This window comes from Equus asinus, chromosome 27, assembly GCF_041296235.1.
Source record: "Equus asinus isolate D_3611 breed Donkey chromosome 27, EquAss-T2T_v2, whole genome shotgun sequence".
NCBI lineage: Eukaryota > Metazoa > Chordata > Mammalia > Perissodactyla > Equidae > Equus > Equus asinus.
The window spans coordinates 19,964,253-19,971,337 of NC_091816.1; the positions used below are offsets into that span (position 1 = coordinate 19,964,253).

Consider the following 7,085-nt stretch of genomic DNA (forward strand, 5'->3'; position numbering starts at 1 on the left):
TATTCAACTCTACTAAAAAAGTAAACAGGTTTCCTCAAGAGAAACTTTAAGTGACTTCAAAACTATCTTAGTTTTACAACTGCAAAATGAAAACTTCTGGGTTAGAAAAAGGTAGGATGTGTGATTTTACTTTTACTCATGTAAGTAATGTATACACAAGAACATTCATTAATTTAGATATGGGCCTATTAGCAAAACTTAAATACAGTTTATCTTCAAATAAATACTCTTTTATCTCTCTTCAATATGGGGCTTAAACTGAATGCTAAGGAAAACCAACTAGCTTTAATGAACAAATAAGGCTGTTTTGGAAGCAAAGATTTATATGAAAATATCTACTTCTGAAGTGCTTAAAAGCTATTTACTTAAGACAGACACTGCTAGGTTCAACCTTGTTTACAGGCTAAAACTTGTGGAACAAAACCTTTCTTGATTGTGTAAAAATTAGACATCGGGGCAATCGCAAATTAGCTTACAGTGTACGAAAACGAAGTTTTATTGTATAGGTAGATCTACATAGTAAAGAGGAGCCCCCAAACCTGTCATCTTCAAAATGGAAAGGTCTTTTTCATCTTGAGCCAAATGAACAAAAGTTATGCATTAATATCATGGATGCCCATATGCAAGAGTAATAACTCCTGATATTGAAGAATATTGAGGTAATTTTTTTAAAAAAAAATAACTATTATTAGGGAATTCTGTTATAAAACTTGGCTTAGAAATACACTTTAGAAGTAGCTGTCAGTCAAACTCAGTTCCTGGCTATCCTCGACTGTCTTAAGCCAAGTGTGGAGAACCCTGTCAAAGCAGGCTTTTCTGAACTGAATTTCAGCCTGGCTAAGGTATCATACATCCAATCCCTTTTTTTAAAAAAACAACAAAGGGAGGGGCCTCACTCATCCTCAGTCACTCTGTTTCACCTCCGATGGAGGCCACCAGCCACCAGTGCCCAAGGACCCACCAGTTAAGCGGGAGTGGTCACCTCCTCATAGGCCCACCAGACTCAAAAGAAAGTCTGGACCTGTTTCTGTGTACCCCCAAACATACACACCACACACCAACCTCATCCTCATGGCTCATATATGGTCCTGTGACATATTCTTAGGTCTAAAACATAGAGAGTTAAAAAAAAAAAAAAAACAACTCAGGCTCTGATGGAGAACACTCTCAGTGAGGCCTTTAAAAGTTCTCAGGGGCTGGGCCAGCCCTGGTGGCCTAGGGGTTAAGTTCGGTATGCTCCGCTTCAGCGGCCAGGGTTCAGTGCCCAGGAACAGACTTACTCCACTCATCTCTCAGTGGCCATGCTGTGGTGGTGGCTCACATACAAAAAAAAAAAAAAAGAGCAAAAAGAGGAAGACTGGCAGCAGATGTTAGCTCAGGGCTAATCTTCCTCAGCAAAAAAAGAAAAGAAAAGAAAAAAATCCTTAGGGCATATTAAAGCTTCCATAGTATGGAAAGATAACTCAAGTTTGAGAAATCAGGAAGGCTTTTTCCCCCTCTTCAAATAAATAGTTTAATCTATGAGTAGCGTTGGAAATTAATTTGGGAAAAATTTGAAACTACATATACATCTGACTAGACATCAAGGTAAGACTCATATCAAGAATTCAGTATGAAACTACCATAATGAATATAAAAAGAATTCTGCCAAAATAATACTACAAATGAACGACTGAAAATGAGTGGATTGTGAGCCTGGTTTACATAATCACAGAACAGACCTAAAAGACGTTCATTCCCCAGGATTTACAACTTTCTGCTCTGATTTCAAAGAATGTTGTTCCTAATGGTCTACACCACCCACAACTATGTCTCACCAACACTACAATCTGTTCGGCAACAGTCTCTACTGCACAAGCTTCTTAGAATGGATTTGAAAATAATTTAATTCAGAATTTGGGGAGAAATTCTTTTAAAAGTCATCTTCTGCCATTGTCACATATACTTCTTAAGCTATGATTTATAAGTGTTAAAAATTTTGTTTGAGAAAGTCAACAGATTGACTACATTAGAGAACTTTATGTCAAAACCACTATAAATATGCTAAGTGTTTGTCTCTACAAGGCAAAGACAAAATGTGAAAAAATATCTCCAATACGAAGGGCAAAGGTTTACTATCAATCCATAAAAGACTCTTATGAATTAACAGAAAGATACTAACATCCTGAGAGAAAAACTGGGCACGATATTCAATTAAAAGCGCATCAAAATGGAAAATAACTAGATTTTTTTGGTGTTCAACGTCATCTGTAATCAAAGAAGTGGAAATTTATATAATGAGATAGCACTGTTCACCTATAAGGCTGGCAAGAATCATTTTTGCTTTTAAGGATGATTCCCCGTATTAACAAGAACATAGTTAACACAGGTACTCTGAGTGCTGATGGCAGCATACTTTGGTAAAACATTTTTTGGAAAGCAAATGGTCCATCTGTATCAAAAGATCTTAGACCCAGCCTTGATGGCCTAAGGATTAAAGTTCACGGCTACCACGGTTCAGCGGCCTGGGGTTCATTTTCCAGTAGCGGAACCACCCCACCCGTGTTTCAGTAGCCATGCTGTGGCAGCAGCTCACATAGAAGAACTAGAAGGACTTACACTAGGATATACGACCATGCACTGAGGCTTTCGGGAGGGAAAAAAAAACAGGAGAGATCTTAGAACCATCAATTTTATTGCAAGGACTCTAACCTAAGGAAATATGCCCTGTAGATAAGGTTTTATAAAGGATATTTGTTGCATAAGTATATAGTAATAATAGTCATTCAAAATAAAAGTTCAACTATAAGAAAATAGTTAAAATTGTTACAGCTATATAATGTAATATTATGTAGCCACTAAAGTAAGATTCTTGAAGAACTATAATGACATGGGAACTTTCTCATATGTTAAGCAGAAAAAAAATCAGCATGCAACAGTATATTTGTATAAACTACATAACTAAAAAGTCTATTAATGTCATATATTAACAAGTATAAAGAAAATACTCATGATTATCTTTGGATGGTGGGATTAACTCATACTTTTTCTGAGTCTAACAATTTTTATATTGCAAGCATGCATTACTTTTGAAGTGGTAACAAACAAGGCCAACAGAACAGGGCTATCAAGTGACATGCTTTTTAAATGCTTAAGTCTAACAACTAAAGTTTCGTTTCCAAGAAATACCAAAAGAAATCTAGCTAGAACTTTATAATCCTATGAAATACTCCAAAACCGTAACCTTGAATTACTGATATACAATTAAAAGGTGCTGATCTACAAGCACTGTTTGTTCCACATCATGCTGATTTTAAAAATAGGTGGAAAAGTTGGTGGGAGTCAAATATTATTCTAAACTAAATTCTACTCCTAAGTTTTTGTGGTTTTTTAAGGATAAATAAATCATTTCTAAATCATTTCTCTGTATAACTTTCCTTATGGAATATTGTACTTAAGGAAAAAAATCGATAAAAGCACTTTATACATTGTAAAGCACTATAAAACAGGGTATCATTGCTTCAATTTAAATAGCCCATCATTTCTTGCCCTAATTATCCCTGAAAAAGCAGTGTGTCTACAGAATTGCAATTCCAACTATGCCATTCCTCTTAGGGTTAACCAAACACTGTTATCTGGGTGTATCTAAACTCCGTAAGCAGGTCATAGGTTCCTAGGAAGCATGGACTCTCATTTCTTCTTTTTATTCCCCTCTCTCCCTGCCTCCACTCCTAAGACCTCCACACCCACCCTCCACGCCCACGGCTAAGGGTTTAGTGTGATGATGACTGAATTCCTGTCACTTGGCTAAACATGAAGGCTTTCATCCACCCTGTTTTGCCTAACACTTTGATTTTATTCAAACAAACAAAGCAAAACACACTGGATTTCCTTTTTTAGCCATCAACTACTTAAATAGTAGTTAATAGAGTATGTGGAACTTTACGCAAGCTAAATGAAGAATTAATCTCTCCATTCTCACTCCAAAATAAATTACTCCAAGTCAAAACGAACAAATAACTAGAAAAGAGCACGTCTTGAAAACAGGAGGACAAAAGATTTAAGGTAAGTAAACACTTAAGTCCACTAATTACGATAGAACAGTCAATCAGGTGACCTTAGTTAGGGGTGGATTTTTCTCGAGAGCTAGCAAAGCACCAGCGAACCGCAGGAAGTAATAAGGCACGGGACGAGAGGGCCTTGGGAATTGCAGCAACCCCATTAATGCCACATTTTCAGCCCTGAGTCCTTATGCCGAGAATGGGCCCAAGAGAACCCCCCGGCGAGAAGGCTGGGACTTCAGGGCCCTGGCGGGTCAAGTGTCTGGTGGGCGGCTTCCGGATGAGTGGACATGCTTGCCAGTCCGCGTAACTGAGTCCACTGCAACCCTCTCGGTCACTTTCAAGGTGACAGCTACGCGATCCGCATCCGTCCCTGTCGCACGAGCTGCGCCGACCCCACGTGAGACCTGCTCCCCGCAGGCTCCGCTCCTCTGGGACTGCCTCCCCACTTCTCCCCCAACCTGGGCACCCGAGCCCCTAGAATACCCGCCCCGCCCTAAAGCCAGTCCCGTCCCCCCAGGACGGTCGCGTTCACCGTGTCCTTTCTCCCCCCTCCGCGGACGAGCTGAGCAGCGGGAATCGACTCCACTCCGCACTTACCCGCAGCGCCACCGGGCCAGCCCAGCCCTCCGGGGCGCCGAGACGCAGGGCGGCGCGCCCTGGGGACCCCCGGCGGCGGCGCGCCAGGCCCACCCGGGAGGCCGCGGTGCAATCCGTGCCCGCGGGGGAGCGCCTGCACCTGGGCACTCGTCCCACCCCCGCCCGCACGCCGGCGGCGGCTGCTGTGCCAGGCGGGAACCCCGAGTCCGGGAGCCCAGCCTCCCCGCCTCCCGGGCCGCCGGGGGTGGAGCCAGGGCGGGGAGTTCGGGAAACTTGTAAATAGCAGAGCGCGGCCGCCTCTGTCCCCCCGTCACCGTGGGAGACAAAGGACAGGCGGCGTCGCAGGGCGCTGCACCCCGAGAAACTTGACCGACGCGCCGGGCCGTACCTCGGGACGCCGGCCCCCGAGGCTCCCGCGCGCTCCGCCCGGCTCCGCTCGGCAGGTGGGCGGGCTGGGCTGGGCTGCCCGCTCGCTCCCTCCTCTCGCGCTCCCGGGGCCCGATCCCGAGGTCCCGCGCGCTCCCGGGCTAAGTGCCGGCGCGCCCCACGCCAGCGGCTGCCCAGCACCGCGCGGCACCTGTTGCCACGTGCAACGTGGCGCCCCGGGCTGCTGCCTGCGCACCTGGCTGAGCACGCGGCCCAGAATGCAGGTGACCCGAGCTCTGCGGCGCCCAGGGCTGGGGCCCCAAGCCGGGCCGGGCTGCTGAGAGGATCTGCCGCCTCCTCCCCTCTTGCCACCTGTGTGCCCCGTGGGCTCTCTCTGACTTCCCGCTAGCAGTGGGGCACTGCGGCGAGGGCGGGCCGGGTGTGGGCTAGGGAGTGGGAAGGTGGCAGAAGGATCAGGGCGGAGGTTTACAAAGAAGCAGCAGTGATTGTCACTTCAGAGTGTCCGACTGCCGGTCTGTATTATTTTCCTCCTTCTGGGACGTTTACTACCAAACACCTATTAAAGGTTAAAGAAATGAGCTCCAGCTGTTCCACCTTCGAAGAAAAAGTAGGAAGAGAGAAAACGAGGTCTGCCCCCTTTTCTCTAACACAAATTAAGTCCATTCTCTTTGCTAAACTAAGCAAATTGCATCCATAGCTATTAGGCCCATAAAATATTTTCTTCTATAAGCATATTTTTAATACAAAGCTTTTCCAAAGATGTTATTCCACCTATGAGAGGTGTAACGTTACTGAACCATTAAGTGTCAGACAACCTGAGTCCAAAATTCTTTTTAAAAATTTAATTACCTGGTTTGGATTTGCTACGAGCTTTTTAAGAGAAGTAAGCTTTTTCTGAGAATTAATCTGAGGATACTGTATCTGACAAAGTTTTCTATATCATCATATTAGCTCAACTAACAGATGTATCGCCATTTACAGTTAAAGCCCTTTCACCTGTACAACGTTCGATTATTGCCTCAAGACCCAGGGGTATATAGGTCAGATGATTATCTCCATTTTTCAGATGAGGAAATGAAGCTCAGAAAGGTCCAGTGACTTTCTTAAAGTCACACAGCTAGTGAGGGGCAAATGCAAATCCAGCAGGCCTAATTTCTAATCCTCTCTTTTTTTATTCCATCACGTGATAACAAGTCTCACTGGCTTTTGAAGTCCCTGTTGTAAAGACAGACTCGTAACTAACATATCAATGAGTTTAGGAAAAGGCCTATGATTTTTTTTTTAAAGAGATACAGCATTAAATAGGATTGAGTGATTCTCCCTTCTGCGAAAGCACCAAAAACAAAAAACAGAAACAAACCCTTCAGGTCGTTCCTGCAAGGCATGAGGCAGTTATGCTAATTAGCGACAGGCCTTCTCCCTAAGCAGAACACTTTTAGCCTCAAACGTATCATTTGATCTTTACAGCCCTCATGTGACCCAGATGATTCAGTCCAACCCAAATTCTATTGTGTGGCTTAGTTATATCTATAAATACAGAACCTGTTTTACTTCATTTTTCTATGGGATGGATTGGAAGGGAAAAGATGCACACCTTCTCCTAAGTAATTAGAAGCTACTTTTGTGGCCATTGGGGAATTTGAAACTTAGCTTCCGATTGCAACCACATAAAAACAGAACCTACCTTCTAGGGACATCAACAGGGACTCTGTCAAGGCAAATATGTTTGAAATGGGACCTGCTGACTTTTCTTTCCGTCTCAGTTCTGGGCACGTTGCCATGTTCTTGATCTCTGAACTCTAATGTCAACCTGCTGCAGACTCCAGGAACAATTTAAGGGTCAGTAACGACTCCACATAACTTTGTGGCCCTTCGTCCTAAAAATAAGCTAGCATATTTTTCTTCTCCATTAGAAAAAAGCAAGTTAAAACTGCATTAAGAAACCATCTTTTCACTCAGATTGGCAAAGATTAGCAAGTTTGAAAGCGCCTGTGTGTTGGCAAAAGTGTGAAGAAACAGGCGGTGGCAATGCAAGTTAGAATCACCTCCATCAGGCCA

The 7,085-nt window shown here is 43.7% G+C and overlaps 1 protein-coding gene across 16 annotated transcripts in view; it reads right to left on the bottom strand.

Moving 5' to 3' along the window:
• MTUS1 (microtubule associated scaffold protein 1) overlaps window positions 1–5,158 on the bottom strand; it is a 145,369-nt gene extending 140,211 nt beyond the window's left edge. For 4 of the 16 annotated variants that reach the window (XR_011498871.1, XM_070500055.1, XM_044760411.2 and 1 more), the window contains exon 1: window positions 4,641–4,800. The gene's annotated coding sequence lies outside the window, so the exon portion shown is untranslated. Of the gene's footprint in view, window positions 1–4,640; window positions 4,834–5,028 lie in introns of those variants that run through there. The other 12 variants (XM_070500053.1, XM_070500045.1, XM_070500051.1 and 9 more) reach the window with 10 other exon arrangements.
• Between the last annotated feature and the right edge of the window lie 1,927 nt (window positions 5,159–7,085).